Source organism: Lissotriton helveticus, chromosome 6 (assembly GCF_964261635.1).
Source record: "Lissotriton helveticus chromosome 6, aLisHel1.1, whole genome shotgun sequence".
Classification (NCBI taxonomy): domain Eukaryota; kingdom Metazoa; phylum Chordata; class Amphibia; order Caudata; family Salamandridae; genus Lissotriton; species Lissotriton helveticus.
The window spans coordinates 516,350,486-516,369,965 of record NC_136067.1 but is presented as its reverse complement, the minus strand read 5'-3'; the positions used below and the strand labels follow the sequence as shown (position 1 = coordinate 516,369,965).

The window sequence follows — 19,480 nt, the reverse complement described above, 5'->3', positions numbered from 1 at the left end:
TGTAGGTTTGGTTGCTACTGATTGATAATTTGTAAGTGAAAGGACATGGTCAACTTAGCATCTTCATCATCGTGTCTAACAAATGCTCACATAATTTATCTCAATGATTTTTGCAAAAGGAAAATTAATTTCAATAGTATTGTTTCTAGTCCTATAAACATACAATGACACCAGACCACAAGTAGCCAGTATGTATACTACATATTGGATATTATGACCATGAAAGAATCAGTGCATTCTTCGTGCTCATCCGATTTCATTATCAACTCTTGAAGTCCTAAGACATATCTTGTTTGTGAGAAAATATATACATATACATGAGGCAGCTGACGCGTTTCATCTGGTTAAGGCTTTTTCACGGCTACAATGGTTATAAGATAACGATTGGAATTCTATACAATTGATGTATGTATTTTTGACATGATGATAATCCAGTCGTAACAGGGTGGCCACAAGCATCATACTGTGGAGGAAGATCCACGAGGAGGAACAACGAAAAAGTGAAATGTGCAAACTATTACTCAAACTATTACTCCTGACATGCAGTCTTCGTAAACATGTGTGTGTGTTATTGTGCACAGAACGAGCTGTGAAAAGCAACTGAAAAGTAATACATTTAGAAAGATAGAGACTCCTAACTACTTGCAGCCACCTTCCTTTCACAAGTGCAGTCAGTTTTGTCTCCAGGAACCGAGTGATGAGAAATCAATTAGAGCTAAAGGTTACAAGTCATCTGGAGCAATAACGGAAGACACTTGTTACAATTTCTTGATGAGATTGAATATGGGACTGTAGATTTCCTTTTTTTTTCCAAGGAAAAAATATCTTAAAAAATAAGTTGCTGGTCACAGAGAAAAGAGGGGCTGATGATGCCTACATTTTTTCATCTAGAAGATCTGTGATGGATCTGTATGGGAGCCACTTGAAATAAACAGTTATGCATTAAACAAGACTATAGGAGGTGTACATTTTTGGCTCAAATCTCTATATTGCAATGTTAGTAAATAGGGAGTGGTGTCAAAAGCCATGGGTGGTTGCATAAGAGTGTTTATGTAGCAGCCATAGAATGCCCCCTTGATGGGAAATATCATATAGCATTACTTTGCATTGCTTTATCTTACTTTCCAATGCAAATCAGGATTTGTGTTGGATAATAAATCCCCATAGAACACTTTGCATTGGTTTGTGTCACTTTTGTGAAAAACACAAGGCTCAGAATGCTGGTAAGTTCCTCCGAGTGTGGTAAGGAGGGTGCTGGCATTTGTGAGGCTCGAAAAATGTAATTTTGAAAGGAATGTGTTGCATGTTCAATGCTCTTTATGACAAATGTGCTTGCTTGGATTAGTAAAATGTATACTTACCACCTTCAACTGTTGTAGTTCCTTCACAGACAGGTAAATCAATACATCTCTTCAATTATTTTCACTCAACAAAACCACTTTGAATAGGTGCTAAATAATAGATGTGCATTTTATTTAATGTCACCTTATTTCAAGGATTATTAAAACTAAAGTAACTTCCTGACCCGACCAGATATTTACATGGAGCATTTGCATTACCTTTTCATAACTTTTTCATTCCTGTCCTTACATCATGGTCACACCATGGAGACAAGAACCCCCTGCTAAATAAGAAATGTCTGGGAGAGAGATCCCTCTTATCTCGTGGCCTTGCTTGGGCTTTTTCTGCTGCTGGTATGTTTTACTGACTTTTCATGACTCTCCAAGCTTCTGGTGGACTTGCAGGTTGCTTTACACTGGCTTAGTGTGCATTTCTATCTCTTGCTGGGCTTGTTTGGTGCTGTCCGGTGCTGGTTCCTGTGTTTGGTCTTCACACCTCCAGCTTCCTGCTGAGCCTGGCTGTAGTTGTGGCTGCTTTTCTGGATGTTGCTGTCAGCCTTGCTCAATGGATGTGGATTCCTCCCCACAATAGTGGAACTGAGCGTGGGCCTTCACTGGGGTGGGCTCCCTTCTGGCTTTGGGCCAGTGTGTACTTGTTTGCTGTGTGTTGTTGAAGTACCCATTGTTGGAAGACAGGTACATGTCCCCTCTTCTTTGGCTTGGCTGCGTGCTGGTCATGAGGCTCCCACCACGCTCCCCATTGGGTGTTGGGCTGGTAGGGTGCTGCCTTGTTTGTTTCTGCATCTCTTCTTTTGGCTAGGGTGCACCCAGCCCTTGCTTCTGAGATACTCCAGAGTTATGAGGTATTGTTTTGCTCTTAGCTGGCTCCCTGATATTGTTTATTCCTCCATGGTTGAAGTGGATCCTCCTCTCACCCAGGCCACCGTGGCTAGGTTTGAGCCTGTCCTGTTCCCTGTTGGGCTTAGAGTCAGGGTGCACCTGTCGGTAGAGCAGCACTAGCGTCCTATCTGATGGAGGACAGGTGTGTGCCCCAAACCGTTATCTTTCCATGGTGCTGACTAGGCTTGGGATTCCCTCTCTCTTCCCTGTTGCTGGGGCTTGAGGCGGTGTTTTGAGTCCTTCTGTATGGCGATGCTGTAGGGCTCTGGATAGATATTCCCTGAAGTGACTAGGGGCATAGTTGCTCTCCATGTTGCATTGGGGCCCCTTCACTGATGGCCAGGTGTGTGACCCTCCCCCTCTTGTCAATGGGTGTGGGTCGATCTTTGCCACCTCCCTGTAGGGCTTGTGAGATATGTGGCCTGCCTCCATTTCCAGTGGCTGTTTGTATCTCTGCCTCCCTACTGAACTTGCTCGCTACCATGTGTCCTGACCAATGTTCCCTCTAATTTCTTTCCTCTGTGTGCGGCAGTGTAGGGTCTCTGTGCGCTTCCGCCGTAGCTATGTGCGCCAGGAACCACACCACGTGTGTGTGCAACGCCAAATATCACTACAAACGTTTGCTTAAAACCCAAGCAGCCCAGCTCTGTTAAGAAGATACATTTTATTCCTCTGTCTGATGTAACATTTCCTACACATTGATTTACACACTATGATTCAGTGTCTCTGTGTAATGTGTATGCGATGTAAAGTGCTTAACACCTTACACTGGTATGAGTGGCGCTATTAAACAAAATAAATAAATAGGAAAGAGAGAGGGGTTTTGGAGACTTGAGGGTCACTGTTAAAGGTTGGAAATGAGAGTATCCGTGACTGAGGTGGTCATTGGGGCGCCAACAAACATTGTCACAGCAGGCGCCACCAGCACTAACGTCGGCCCTGTTCAAATGGCACTAATAATTACAGTGAAATTATGAAAACATCCCGCATTGCAATTTGAAACCTTGGCAGCTATGTTGCTGCATTTCTTTTCTTAATAGGGTTGGGCTGTGTGGTGATTGTGTGCATTTGTTAAGGTTTTCTTGTTAATTGCAGCTCGTGATGGGTGCTGCGATTAACATGAAAACTTTAACAAATGCACAGGGACATCCTAAGAATTTTGAGTGCCAGGTCCAAACTTATTTCCGGGTCCCCTGATTTGAACAGCTTTGGATTTATGATCCAATTTCAGCATTCTAAATGTGCTTCCATGTGATATTCAGGGATAGTTGGATGTGTTTTCAAAATTGTAACATGGCCTGAAGAAAGGGAGAGGAGACTAGTGAGAAATAGGATTTAGTGGCAGAGAAAGGGGGAGAGAGGAACAAAGTAGAAAAAAATCAGGGCGCAAAGGCGAGAAATGGGGAAGGGGTAATGGAGAAATTGGTAAGAGAGGGACGGAAAGATAGGCAGCCAGAGGCTTTGGAGAACTGGGAGAGAGAACAGAGAATGGAAAACCGGTAAGAAAGAAAGCAAAGAACAGGCAGTGAGAGGGAAATGGAGACAAGAATTGGATGGGGAGAAGGGGAAAGTGGGTAAACGTGGAGCAGGACTGATATGAGGAAGAAGAAAAAGAAGAGAAGGAGACGGTGAGAGCAGGGGGGAGTGGAAGAAAAAAGGACAAAAGATATGTCAAAGAAGACAGCGAGTGTGGTATGGCTATGCTACAGAAGTAGCGTCACTGCATATCGACATTGGGGTGTTCTATAAGGAGCTTTTTTGTCATCTTGTCATTTCTAAACGCTTGCTCTATGTAACCGTGCTCACCTGAACAAACTAAGAAGGGTGGATTGCTGGTTAGGCCTTGCCAAGATTTTTAATCTTGCCAAGATGCAGGTCTGAGCAGATGGCAGCTGCAAGTGTGTAAATGACTGGTCCATCTGTCGGGAGTATTTTCTTCATTTTTGAAACTCAGGGGCAGCAGCATTGTCGTGGTGCCAACAGGGCTTTAAGTGGAAGCTTTTTCAATATTATATGAAAGCCATAGTTGCTGCTTATTTATCTCATGCAACTAACAACCACTGACAAAGCCAATAGTCCAACTTGTTGTAGGTATGATGTTACTTGTTTTTTCATATATCTGGATGCAATTACAGAAACAGGAAAATACAATTTTGGGGGCACACTATGCCAAGCACAGAAAAGTTTAAAAAGTCACACAATCACCCCACACCCCAGCTCTATTAAGAAGACAAATACAGCAAGTCTACAAACACGGCCTGTGCTTTACACGCCAAGGGGCCTATTAGGATGGCGGACGGACCTGCGTCCGTCCGCCATCCCAGAGGTGGAGGGACCGTCCGCAGGGGCAGCGGCGGTCCCTCCGTGCGAATTGGGATGTGACCGCCACCCTGGCGGTCACATCCTGTATGTTTGAAGCAGCACCCGCCGCAATGTTAAAAATGCATGTTTAGCCTTTACATGTACAAAGCGGCAGGCACCGCGCGGTGCCTGCCGCTTTGTTCATGTAAAGGCAGGGGGGTACCATAGGTACCCCCCATGTGCATCCCCCACCCCCTGACACCCTGGGGGCCCGCAACGGGCCCCCAAACTGAAAAGACCACATGCTTTTCCACGGCGGAAAAGCCGCCGTGGAAAAGCATGTTTACGCATGCATCCTAATATGGCTGGCGGTGTCTGATAGACACCGCCACCATATTAGAGCTTTTCCGCCGTGGGACCGCGGCGGAAAAGCTGCGTACGGACTTCCCGACCCTCCTGCCATCCTAATCTGGCGGGGGGTCTTGTGAATCACCGCAGCGGTGAATCCGCATCCTCGGGGCCGGCGGTGGCTTCCGCCGGCCCCGAGGATGCGGATTCACCGCAATCATAATCGGGCCCCATGTTTGTAGAGTTGCTGCATTTCTTTTCTTAATAAAGCGCAGGTGCAGGGTGATTGTGTGCCTTTGTTAAAGTTGGTTAATCGTAGCGCCCGTCTGGAGCTGCAATTAACAAGAAAACTTTCAGATGAACTGAGACGGGATGACTAGGAGTGGGCAGTGCGCCTAGAGGCTTTTATAGGTGAGAAAAGTGATCACTGAACTGCTATCCAACTTTCAAATCCTTGAAAAAATACAAACATAGACCAACATTATAACGCTGACATCTGTGAAAACCTGCACCATCACTGCACTGGTAAATCACCTAGTCCCGTCAAATGATCAGGTTACAGATCATCATGCATAAAAAAGACACTCTTTTAGATGTCAGTTTCTCAAGACAATAATAGAACAATAATTAAGACCCTAATAAAGACTCTGCTCCTCCACTGCTCAAGACTACTGTTACCATCATCAGTGACTCACTGGGTCAAGGTTTATCTAGTCTATTCTTCAGACCTGCTATAATGAGCACCTACATTAAAAAATAGAGAAATACCACAAACATATACCCTTCTACCTTCCTCTGACCCCATTAAACCTGGAAAGAGTAAGCACCCTACAATTTGAATTTTTAGAAGCAAGCCAACTGTTGAATTCCCATTAGTCACTTTTCTGTCCCAGCCACAGTACGGAAGCTGCACTACTAGATGTATGGCAAGCTCCTATCACAAGACAGTCTGCTTAACCTGATGAATTTCTGAGCTAAGTTTTGTACAGAAGATCACCCCCTTTCGCCCTAATATATGCAAATACAAAAAAAGCAAATCTCCTTGACAGTCAAACTGCTTCTTGTTAAAATGTCACATTTTGTCAAAAAGGGCTGTTAAAACCGTACTACCAGCTTGACCATAACAGACACTCAAGCAAGTCTCTGTCATTGGCAGCCTAATCGCAACTAGAAAGATGGCTGGAGAGTTTCGCTGCTTTCAAATTCAGATGGATTTAATTTATACCAGCCATTGTTGCTGCGTTTTTATCTTATGCAACTAGCAACCACTTACAAAGTCAATAGTCCAACTTGTAGGTATGATCAGGGATTTAAGAGGTCACGGTCTCACCGGTGCTGAGCACTGGCAGTTTTTTAAAGGGGTCCTTGAAACGGCTCTCTATCGGGCTCTGTTTTATGCCCTGGCACAGGTAGATCGTTTTTTTCCAGACTGCAGTGACAGCAGGCACATCGTGCTCAGAATGCTCACTTCTCACTAGTAGAAAAGGGGGCAGGACGTCATGCCTGGTGAGCCTTGTAGGTAGGGTGACCAGGAGTCCCAGATTTGTCTGGACAGTTTCGGTTTTTCAATAGTTGTCCCGGCAGATTTTGGAAAAAGTGGCTCATGTCCCGGTTTCTTGAGAGGGTGAACTAAAAACAGTGAGAGACATGTTTTGGGGTTTTCCAAAGCAGGGCTAGTAAGCAGCTGTTATAAGTAAGCAGTTTAATTAACAGGCATGATACTGGTTTTAAAAATTACATTTTATTTATTTTCTTAGTGCCTGTTCTGTGTTTATATGAGGATGAGGACTGGTATTATTTGCCACTTTATTGATATAAATTTGTGGTCCATTCTCTATTTTTGCGAACTGTCCTGTTTTTTGTGTCGCACGCTCTAGTCACCCTACTTGTAGGGGATGGGAAATCCTTTAAAGAGAGTTGTTTTCTCTCTGGATTTCCATTCTCTTTTTGAAACTCAGGAGCAGCAACATTGTTGTGGTGTCACCAGGACTTTAAGTTGAAGCCTTTTCAATTTTACACACAAGCCATAGTTGCTGCTTATTTATCTTATGCAACTAACAACCATTGACAAAGCCAATAGTCCTGACTTGTAGGAATTATGTTACTTGTTGTATCATATATCTGGATGCAATGACAGGAACAGCAAAATCAAAGTTGGGCGGTACACGATGCTAAGTACAGATTTTTAGCTTCTGTGTCTTAAGCCAGGGCCTTAATTACACTGGCCACGCACCTTTGCGAGACCCCCTAGTTTTTTCATCCCACTTAAAGCCCTGGGTATGATGTTTCTTGTTGTATCATATATCTGGAAGCAATGACAGAAACACTAAAATACAAGTAGGGAGGCACACTATGCAGAGCACAGAAAGGTGTAAATCACCCCACAGCTGCGCTGTATTAAGTAGAGAAAATCAGCAAGTCTACAAACACGACTTGTGCTTTTCACGCTTTGTTAAAGATTTCAGGTTAATCACAGCGCCCGTCTGGAGCTGTGATTCTGAAAGCTTTAACAAAGTCACACAATCACCCCACAGCAGAGCTCTGTTAAGAAGAAATGCAGCATCTCTACAAACATGACGTGTGCTTTTCACGCCGTGTTTGTAGAGTTGCTGCATTTCTTTTCTTAACAGAGCTGGGCTGCGGGGTGATTGTGGGGCTTTTTTAAAGATTTCAGGTTAATCACAGCGCCTGTCCGGAGCTGTAATTAACTTGAAAACCTTTACAAAGTCCCACAATTACCCCGCGGCCCAGCTCTGTTAAGAAAAGAAATGCTGCAACTCTACACACGCACGACGTGTGCTTTTCACGCCGTGTTTGTAGAGGTGCTGCATTTCTTTTCTTAACAGAGCTGGGCTAAGGGGTGATTGTGGGGCTTCGTTAAAGATTTCAGGTTAATCACAGCGCCTGTCTGGAGCTGTAATTAACCTGAAAACTTTAACAAAGTCACACTAACACCGCAGCCCAGCTCTGTTAAGAAGAGAAATTCAGCAAGCTTACAAACATGACATGTGCTTTTCACTCCCTGTTTGTAGACTTGCTGAATTTATTTTCATAATAGAGCGCAGCTGCAGGGGGATGGGCACATTGTGTGCTTTTGTTTAAAGTATTCATGTTAATTGCAGCTCATGACGGCGCTGCAATTAACATGAATACTTTAAACAAAAGCACACAGTAGGCACCGCAGCCTGGCTCTACATGAAAGAAACACCCGGTTTTCGCGCCGCTCGCTTTTTAAAAGCAGCGGCACGAATGTTGTTGATTGATGTGCTGTGTGGGCGCGCTTCATACACAGCACTGCACGCTTCAAACAACAGAGGTGCGCGCCCACCCATGCGCGCACGTTATTGGGAACAGTGGTCCTGACATTTACTGCCTTCTCATTTGCATTGGGTTTCGAATATGAGTACTGAATGCGAGATGCTGGAGCCTCTTTAGCTAGGGGTTTCCAGTGGACAGGTGTGTTGCTGGTGTGTGGGCTGCTTTTGTGTGTCCATGCTGCATCCCCCTGTAATCTCTGAATGAGTGTGCTATTCATTTTTCTCCATTCCCCCACTCCTGCTTCTGAATGGTCCTGCCACGTCACCAATTTCACTCGGTGTGTAACTTTTTTTTATTTCATTTTTTTGAGGGCCTGTCAAAGTGCAAAATACTACCAGGCCTCTTGCTTTCTTTTTCGCTCTTTGTTTACAGTTGTGTAAAAATATTTTAGTTTACCATTGTAACATAGCCACTTGCCATGTTAGAATGATAAATTCAAAATGGCTGCGTTTGTCATGACACATGCATATGCACAGAACACGACACATACAGGTGCAATCATCACAATGCCTGTCTGCCTGAGTCACAATGCATGCTTGTGCACTGGCGGCTATCTTGGAATGGTTGTCCTTTAATAAGTAATCCATTAAAAGATTGACGGCTATGTGTGCACATGTATTCACGTGCCATTGACAACAAGCACTTCTAAAGCCAACAGCACAGTTTATCAAGCTGAAACCCTATTGGATTTTCAATGCTTGTTTTCTCTGGGAGTTGTTTGCCTTAGTTATGTTCCTTGTGCTTTAATATGTGTCATGGGCTGGCCAAGGAGCTAAGCACGTTTGTTATGGTGTGGCATATTGTGCTGACTGACTTTGTGATGGGGTCTCCACTCTCCCTGTGGGGCATAGTGCTTGTGGGTTGCTTTTTGGTTTCCACTGGTGATTCCCCCTTCACTTCAGAGGGGTTGGTGCTGGCTTCTAGCTTGGGCTTTGGCCCACCCCCATGCTATTTGGGTTTGAGGGTTTGAGGGTGATCCCCCTCTTTTTGTGGCCCTGTGAAGGGGTTTGCTTTTTCACTCCAAACTGACAACTCCTCCCTCTTTTGATCGGGTTTCCTTGTGCCTCTCGATCTCATGTTTCTGTGCTCTTCTTAATCCTCTTGGATTTGGAGCATGATATCATTAACCATGTGTTCCTTTTTGCTGACACCTGCACCTCTATCTCTGGATTTGCACTTTCTTTATATTGTGCTGTGGCCTCTACAATTTGCCTTTGGTTCTTCTTATGGAGCTTCTGTATTTATAATGCATTTGTCTCATCCTGCTTGTTTGGCCTACAGTGTGATTTGGGGTGTCACAAGGGCTTTTTGCTATGACATAATCTTATACTGGTTAGGGTGCTGTTATCTTAGTGTGTGGTGATGCCATCACTCCCTGGAGGTTTGACTGGCCATGTGTTCCCCTTATCAGTTTTTACCCTGGTGCATCCCCTGCCCATGCTGCTGCATTCCGGGTGTTGATGACTTCTTGTAGGTTCCTAAATGTAATACAGGGCCCTGTCTAGGTCTCGTCTGTGGGTTTTAAATAATGATCTTTCTCTTTTGCCCTCCTCAGGCCCTCATTCTTGAGGCTGCATGTTTGTATTTCTTGTTTGCTGCATACTCGCAACCCTTGTGCATTATGTCCTTGAATTGTGCTAATCTTGGAGTTGTTTTTGTATCCATTTGGGCTCCCTGGCTGCTTCTCACTACTTGCTGCACCCTTCTCCCACTGTTACTGTTTGCTTCTGGGTGCATGACATGATGTGTGATGCCATTTTGACCTTTATTTCTTCTTGATCTTAAACACAATACACCCTTGTATGTTGAGGTCTTTTGAGAGGGATGTGTAACTTTGGTTTGCAACTCATTTGGGGCTTGTGTCTCTGGTGGCAATTGTCTTCTCCCTCCATGTTGGCATCTTCTTGGACTGTCTTTCTCTCACAGTTCTATGGTACTTGTTTTGGTCTTTGCTACAAGGGGTGTCATCCTCTGCTGCTTTGACACACACGTTCTGATGGATCCTTATTCTTGTGCCTAATGTGGGCCTCCGGGGCTCTACAGTCGCGGTTGCATGTTGTTCGTTTGAGCTTAGGGCTTCGGATGCCCTGGACGTGGTTCTTTTAATTACTGCACCCTTTACTGTTTGGCCTCTGGATTTTGGTGATCTCTCCCTCTAGGCCTGCTTCACCTACTATTGTATAAATGTTTGATATGGCCTTCGGCTCCCTCTCCTCTTTGGTTTGTGGTTTAGTCATGTGCTTTGCCTGGTGCTCCCAGAAGTGCACTGGGCAGGGGCTGGATCTGCTCTTGATTGTGGCTGTTTGGTTCCTTGCTTTGGGTGTTCCAGAGCTTCTCAGCCCACTTTCCTGGTATTCTGACAGTCCTGCACTTGCCTGGCCTACCCTGTGCTCTGATGTGCATAGGTACACCTGTATTTTAGGTTTTAGGCTTTTCTTCATTGGCATGCTGGATCCAGGTCTTTGTGTAGGGTATTCTTACTCTGACATGCGTGTTCCCTTAGATAGCTCTTTGCCTTCTGTATTTTGGACACTGATCTGCTGTCATGTCAGTGACTGTTGTCCATGCTTCGGGCTTCCCCTTTGGTTTGCCTTTGATAGTTTCTTCTTGGACCCTTTTGTGTATGTTGCATAGTGCTTGTTTGTGGCCGGTTCCCTGCAAACTCGAGGGTAGTCAGGGTTGGCTTTGTTTTTTGAGTTACTGTCTTTTGTCTTGGATACAGGCCCTTTTCTTTGCCATGACTTTTCCTACCATTTTCCCACTGGTGGGATATCATAGATTTCTCTTCTATCAGCTCAAATTTTTTCTCCAGCTCAGGAGTGCCTACATTGATGGGGGTCCTTATGCTGGTGTATTTTGGTGCCTTCTGGCTCTTTCCCTGCTTCACTAGCTTTGGGTTAGTGATGCTGCCTTTGGTTTTCTTAGCTCTCTTGCTGCATATTATGAATTTCTATTGCGCATGTCCCCTTTTTTAAGTTTGAGTTTACTAAGAAAAATAAACAGCTAACAATAAGTAACATAAGCAGAGATAATAAAATACAGCAAGAGTAATCAGTATAAAATACAATACACAGTAATTAACAAACCTATTGAAGTAAATATAAATATGAGAAATTATGCATTTTATGTTGCAGAAGCTGTGGAAATGCATTAAGTAAAGGTTTAGTAAGATAAAAAGGCAGATGAATTAATTCAAGGTGGTTTCCTTACTTCAGCAGACACAGTAATGGATTTATTTGCAAGTAAGCCAGAGTGGGATATTTAGGTAGTCAGGAGACATAATTGGTGTCTAATCTATAATGAAAGCAGGCAACATTCCACCAAGATCTAAAACTAACATTGTTAGCTTGTTTCCAATTGGATGTTATTAAATGAAGATCAACAGCTAGCAAAAATCTATCAGCTTATAACTTAGAGCTAAGTGAGACCTGTGAGTGGCGTACTGCCCAAGAAAACATTGGTTAAGGAAAATGGAATCACTACTTTGAAGATCTTATTGATTTGTTGCTAAGCCAGTTTCCAAAACTGGAGAATAGAAGGGCATTCAAACATATATTTAAAATCAGCACTTGGGCATGAATAGGACCAGCAAAATGAACTTAAGTTTGGAGAGAAGGACTTTAGGGTTATGGGAGTAAGTAACAACAATGGTACACAAAATAAAGAGTCCGCGTAGTGGTTGCAGCCCGAGTAGATTTTTGAAGTTTAAGCCATATCTTATCCCATAACGCAGTAGACCAACATTCCAATAAATCCTTATTCCAGGTTAAATCCATCTTTGATTTGATTCTGTCAGAGAAATTTTTCAGTGACCTATAAATAGTAGAGGTCGAGGAGTTAGTGCCACGCATGTCCTCTAATTTAGGGCACCTGTTCCTTTGGTCGCATTGGTTGTGCCCCTGCCTTTTGGGCTTCTACTGATTTTTAACTAGCTTTGTCACTGGCACTTGAGGCTTTGTTGACCTTTTGGGTTTGGTTATTTCTCCTTTGTGTCTCTACTATGCCCTTTGTGAGTCAGTATCTTGATGGGCGATTCATGGTGTAAGGAATGGTATGAGGAAGTGATGAGGAGGTAATATTTTGTTTACTTACCAGTAATCACATTACTCTGATTCTACTTCTTTGTCATTTAAAAGCTTCCACCTTCCTTGCTGTGTCTTCAGCTACAATTTCAATGTGATAGGTTGCTTCGGTAGGCAACTCATAAGGTTTCTGGGTAGAGGTGAGCATTTATAGGTTCACCTGTGGGAGGGTGGTGTTTACATTTTCGTCGTTTTGGACTGCAGGAGGGTGCATATCTTCAGTGTGTGGACACATACCATGAAGTAAGGAATGGGACGAGGAATTAGAATCGGAGTAATGGGAATACTGGTACTTAATCAAAGCGTTTCCTTACGGGTTATTGGTGTAATGCCAGCTGTGATGCCATATATTGGCATACATGTATTTAATAGTATTCAAGATCAGGGGTAGAGACATAATCGTCTGGTTTTAAAAGAATTAGGCAAATTCTTTAACTATGATATGGTCTTAATCCCAGAAGTCTTGGATGGCGGTAATAGGGGAGGTAATGCAAGTCTGCGTCCCCTCGCTTTGCCAACTTAGTATGACTTTAGAGCACCACTTACATATCTGATAAGAAAAAGCATAATAAAATGTCTTTATACAGGCCCCTGCAGAATACTCTCTCTGGTCTGCCTTATGTTGAATGACTTCTTAGTAAATCTGCTCCTTGCTACATACCCAAACATATATACATAGATTGTTAGTGCAAAGATCTGGGGGTTACACAGAATCCCTCTTTGGGCCATTTAAGACAATCTATCTGGAGCCTCCATCACCCGCTCTTCAGCTCTTTCTTATGATCTTAAGCTTCTCTTTGCTGATTGAGATATGCCTTTGACCCTCTTTTTTAGCCATTAACCATTTTCACAAATGCTTTCTGCTATCCTTCACAGACCAACCTCATTTTCACCCATCCACCTTTAAACTGCTATGCCAAGTTTTAGTCCCTATGCCCTCAGATTCACTCTTAGAGTATTGTGCCAGCATCAGACCATGGGCATCTGGTACGACCATAGCATTTTGCGACTAGCAAATTGTGACAAATTGCGAGTCACAAAATGCTATGGACAACAGTGTCTGAGACATTGTTTGCGATTTCCAATGGGGTCGCAAATTGCATGCCTCATGAATATTAATGAGGCATTTACAATTTGTGACCCCATTGGAATGGCCAGCACTCCCAGGGATGGTGGCCTGCTGGGATCAGCAGACCACCATGTCTGGAACTGCTTTTAAATAAAGCAGTTTTTTTAATGCAGTCCATTTTCCTTAGAGGAAAATGGGATACATTTAAAAAATAAAAATTAAACTTTTAAGTTTCATATTTCAAGGGCAGGCAGTGGTCCCTATTATCATTGCTTGCACTTAAAAAATAATTGTGCATGCATTACCAAAGGGGAAGGGGTCTCCTGGGAACTCCTTCCAGTTTGCGAGTGCCTTACCAGGGTGGTAAACTGTGAGTGTTTTGCGACAGCAAATCATTCATACATTGGTTTTGGAGTCACTATTAGGAAGGGACGCATTTGGAAGGCCCCTTCCTATTAGCAAGTCTCTAACCCTATTTTGCGAGTCGCTTCTTGATTAGTGACTTGCAAAATAGAGTTGATACATGGGCCACATGTGGTTTGAGGTCGTAAACAGGCCTAAACCCCCTTTGCAACCTCAAAAAACAGTCGTACATCTGGCCCCATGTCTTCTACTCTTAAAGGTCAGAGTGTAACAGTCTTGACTTTTATTCCCTTTGCATGCTCTGATTTTTCAGCAAAAAAGTACCTGTTCTATACGTGGTCTGAAGTGGAGTGGTTTCTAGGGGTTGGCAGTATAAAAAGCATGAATAGGAGCCATTTACAAAAGGGATATCCTAATACATGTGGCCTGGATGCACGTTTGGTCTTCTTCCCCAACTTCTCGGTCTTCTGTGCCTTAAGGTGTTGGCCCTCCTCCCAGTCCTGCTCCAAGTCCTCTTTTTCTGGGTTGTTTTGATTCTCCTGATCCAAAGCCTGGCCCTTGTCTACCTAGTTCTAGTGACTCAGTTTTACTGAATCTGGGGATCTTGAATGTAGTCCTTCCTGGTCCTGTTATTCCTGGCCCAGCACCTGGCTCATCCTGGCATTAGCCCTTTCTCGACCTCCTGGCAGTACTAAACCTCATCTTGATCATCTTGGTCTGCTGGCTCCTTATCCACCTAGCCGTATTGCCCTGTTTCTCCTAGGTCTGGCACTGCTAGTCTTCCTGCTTTGGGTCACCCTGAGTCACCTTGCCCTGGTTCTTGTGTTCCACCTGGTACTCCCTTCACTGGTCCTGGTCCTTCTTCTTAGATTCTCTTGGGCTGGGCTTGGCCATTTTGGTCCTGGACGAGTCCCAATGGCTCTCATTGCTCTAGTTGTCCTGGTTGCCCTGATCCTCATCAGCCTGGTCCTTATATCCCAGTTTCTAGTTCTCCTGGTTCACTTGGAACTTCAGGTCCTGGTCCCTTGGTTCTGAACTCTTTGGTCCTCCAACCCCTCTTACTGCTTATTATGATCCTTCTAGTTTAACTAATCCTCCCCCATCTGGTCCCTGATCCTAATGGCCATAGTGTACCTACTCCTGACCTGACTAGTTCTCCGGTTCCTCCTCCAGAATGCCATGATACTCTTGGCCATGGTTCTCCTGCTAATTGTCATCTTGGGCTAACTTAGCCACTTTATCTTGATCTTCCTTGTTCAGGTCATCCTGGGCTTAGTCGTTCTTAGCCATCCAACTTGTTCATTGTGACTCCTGTCATCCTGAGTTTCCTTTTACTAGTCCTCCTTTTACTCCTTATCCTGGTCCTGCTTGTTCTGGTATGGTAGGTCCTGATACTCTGGGCCTCTTTGAATGTAGCTCTTGTCCTGTTGTCTCTGTTTGCCTGGCCATCTCCTCTTTATTCTTCAGAGCCTGTTCACCCAATCTTTCGCACTCTCAGTCTGGTTTGCCTAGAATTGGTATTTCTATTGCCAGTCCTCGCAATCTAAGTTCTCTTCCTGGTTTTGTCCCACTAGACTTGATCCTTTTGTTTCTGGTCCTCATCCTTTGAGTCTTTGTATGCCTACTCCTCATTGCTTTGCTCCTTCTGGCCATCCAGGTCCTTTCAGATCCCACTGTCCTAGCTCTTTTATTTTTCTTTCCTGATTCTCTCCACCCTCATCCATTTAAAATGATCCTTCTCACCCTACTCATCTGATTTCTAGTTCATCAGTTCCTGGTTCTGCTGGTCCCCTCAGTTTACCTTGCCTCTTGTATCCTGGTCCTCTTAGGCCTTGCTCTCTTAGCGCTTGTCTTCTTGCTTTGGATCTCCTTGTCCTCTTGCCCCTGTGCGTGGTCCTCATGGTCTTTCTGGCACTACATCCAATGGTCTGGGCCCTCTTGGCCATGGTTTTCTTTGTTTGGGACCTTCTGAGCCTTGTTATTGTAGTCCTGGTCCTCCTAGCTAACCAGGTCTAGTCCCCTAGTTTTCCTGACTTTGGCTGTTCTGGTCCTGCTGAACTTTTTCGCCCTGACCCTGCAACCCCCAGGTCCTGGTCTTTCTACTCCGCTTGGTAATCTGGGCTCAGGTCCTATGGTCATGGTCCCCCTTGCACTCCTAAACCTGTTCCTGTTGGTTCTGATCCTTCTGATCCTCCTTTCTCTGGTTCTGGTCCTCCTATCTCTTGTTCGCCTGGTATTCTAGGTACTGACACCCTTGTTTTCCATGCTTATTCTGGCCTTTACTACAATGCCTAGATCTTGTCTTCCTGGATCTGGTTCTGATCCTCTTGGATGTGGTCTTCCTGTTGCTTGTGCTCATGTTACTTTTTAAACCTATAATGGTCCTCCTTTATCTGGTTCTCCTGGGCTTGGCCATCCTGTTCCTAGTCCTGTGGCCTGGACCTCCAGGCTGTGATCATCCTGGTCTTGATGTCTCTGGTCCTGATATTCCTGCTCCTCCTTTTCCTTCCCATCGTAGTCCTGATATTGAAGGTTCTGATTTGCTGTGCACTAATCCTCCTGGAAAACTTAGGTTTTTGTTTCCTGGTCCACTTAAAACTTTTCCCTCTGACTCTGGCTGCCTGTGTCTGTGGTCTGAGCTACCTGGAACACCTGGTCAAGGTCATGCCATTCTTATTTTTCATAGTCCTTGTCCTTCTTGAGATTCTGTGCCTATTGTCCTTAATTCTCTTGGTCCTGTTTCTTATAGGTTAGGTTCTCCTGGACCTAGTTTTACTGACCTACCTACTTTCTTAATCTTGGTCCCCTTGGTCCTGGTTCTTCTTTTCTTATTGTGCTTGTTATCATAAACGTTGCCTTTTGGCCGACATGGCACTTCCTGGTTCCCAGTCTTTGCCCATCTGGCCCTGTTCCTTTGTGGTCCTCTCCGCCTTAGTCACCTTGCCCTGGTTCTCCTCACCATCAGGCTCCTAGCCCTGGTACTGGAGGTCCTGCTCCATATTGCTTCTCGTGTTCTGGCTCTCTTGTTTGGGTTGTCCTTGTTCTCCTGGATCTGTGCCTAATCCATTTAGTCCTTCCGGCACTGCAACTGTTGTTCCAGGTCCTCTTGATTCAAGTTCTCCTTGTTCAAGTTTTCCCATCCTGGTCATGTTGGCCCTGGTCCTCCTGCCCATTCCACTTGGTCTTCCAGATGCTAGTTGGCCTTCTTATCTCAGATCCTCCTCACCCTGGTCCTGCTACTTGTAATGATTGCTCTGTCCCAATTTGATAATCCAAGCCCTGGTCCCCTAGGGCCTAATCTTCATGACCCCTTTAGCCATGTTTCTGGTCCTCTTGGTCATGATACTTTGAGTTTACCTAGTCCTCTTGCTCTGGTCTTCAGGGAGCCCTTGGTACTGCCCCCCTCGGTAGTCCTAATCCCTGTACTGCTTAGCCTTGTATCATGGACATACTGGCCATTGCCTTTCAGGTCCTGATCTTGGTAGTCCTCTTCAATCTGATCCTGATCCTCCTGCTTCTTGCCCGCATACTCTGTAATAACTTGTCCTGTCACATATCTATCTCGATCATGGTCGCACTGGCTCCTCCTAGTTGCAATGCTGTGGCTCACCTTGGTTCTTGTAGTGCTTGTCACCGTAGTTTAGGATTCCCCCAGTCTGACACTCCTGGACCTTCTGATCCTGGTCCCACTGGACCTATACTTAGACTATAAGAAATGTACAGAAGTTTTCTGAAAAAAATAATCACCAAAACCTTCTGTCAATGGAGATGGCAAGAGCAAGGATGAGAACATCATTTGAAGTACACACATTCTGGGAGATATAGTAAGGCAACAGATTGTGAGGAGGCAGTCCTGAAGAACAGGTTGTGGAGGATGAGAGCTGGGCTGTAGTGGCAGAAGAAGTATGACAAAGGAAAAGTTCAGGAGAGGAGTAATACATTTTAGGTCATGGCTGATGAGAAGGAGAATGATTCTATGTACACTATCAGGTGGCCGAGTCTGCCTTTATGGTTGGGCTATAAAAATGTCTCAGTACTTCAAAAAATCTTGAAGAAGTGAGGAATGCTGTCAGTTTCTATAATGGTTAGTTACCCTTTGGTTCAAGTTGCGAGTTTCTGCATAGCACATGTGAGTGAGAGAACTGCTAGCTTGAGTAAGGACTCCAGATAATGCTTGTAGTTAAGCCATCAAATTATATGAAAGAAAGAGAATGGAGGTAAAGCAGATCCTAGCCCGTTTTCTCATGGCAAGAGAGACACTTAAATAGCTGCAAACAATACTTCTGTAATGCTAGTGGTGTGTATGCCAGTCAGAGGGGACCAACTTGCGCAGCATGTTTTGTAAATATTACAAGAGATAAAGTATTGTGCCTCTTGGGGATTTTATTCAGGTTTCTCTCCCTGATGTGGGATACAGGAATTCAGTGTACCTCACTAGAATAGAGCAAAGGGGTTTACAGGGATGTAAAAGCTGTTGTGAGACAGAGCAGCACGTAGCCTGATGAGAAACAAGACTATACATATTTCTGCAAATGAAACAACAAAGTGCAAAATATTAGCTAAGATTATTTCCGCGAGACGGAGAAGAAATAATTATAAGGTATAAATCATAAGCAAACAAAATAACTCTATAAATACTGATGTATAAGTCACCCAAATGTGGTGAGATTTCCCTCTCACAAGTGCATTCCTAGTACTCAGAGCCTCAGATTCGTTGGAGTATACATTATTGGGCTGTTGAGTGAGTGTGGATAGCTCTGTGGAGTAAGAACTGAAAAAATAATGCAATTGAGGAGCAATGGATAGGCATTAGTTTGTATAGGTAAATCAGGTAAAGTTAATCTGAAGACAGCTTGAAAATTGTGGAACAAATTGATAGTGGGGAATAGTATGGAAAAGAATAGTGTCTGTAATTAGACATCACCTTGTTATGTTATGTGTATTTGTAAATTGCACTATAACCCATGAGGTTATCCTGGCACTGAACAGGTGTGTGTGCCTACCCATGCCTATGGTAGGTTGGTTAATTGAAAACAAGGTCTTCAGCTTCTTGCAGAATGCAAGAATGGAGGGGTATGACGTGGAGCGGTAGGCTGTGCCATGCTTTAGGAGTGATGTAAGAGAACACTAATCTTCCTGATCTGGTTCTGTTGATGTGTGGGATGTGTGTGAGTAGGATTCCTGCAGAGTTGAGGTGTCTGGCTGCTTCTTGGAAGGAGATGCGACTGTTTAGATATGTGGGGTTCAGGTTGTGTGGTGCTTTGAATGTGAATGTGAGGAGTTTGAAATTAGCACGTTTGTGTTTCCGGAGCCAGGGGAGCAACCTGAGGTGTGGTGTGGTGTGACTTCTGTGTGGGATGCTGAGGATGAGAGAGGCTGCATGGCCTGGATGGGTTGTAGTCTTCTAGTGAGTTGCTTGGTGATCACTGTTTAGAGGGCGTACTGTCATTCAACTTGCAGGTGACTAGGGCGTACTAGTGTGTCCCAGCATCTTCAATGTCTGGAAGCAGGATGCAGTGACAGTGTTGATTTGTGCGGTCACATCCCATTTGCTGTTAATGACTATTCTGAGATTCCTCACGTTGGTGCTGGGTGTGGGTATGGGTCCGATTTAGGGTGACCACCAGTTGCAGTCTCATATTGAGGTGTTCTTGTTGAAGATCACTACTTCTGTCTTATTGGTGTTGAGCTTGAGACAGTTAGCTGTCCTCCAGTTAGCGACTTCAGTTAAGCAGGTGGTGAATGTGTTACTTGTGTTG

General features: G+C 44.4%; 1 protein-coding gene across 1 annotated transcript in view; it reads left to right on the top strand.

Annotated features, from left to right (window-relative positions):
* Positions 1-19,480, top strand: part of COL21A1 (collagen type XXI alpha 1 chain) — a 388,231-nt gene that overhangs the window by 336,435 nt on the left and 32,316 nt on the right. The gene's annotated exons all lie outside the window — the stretch shown is intronic.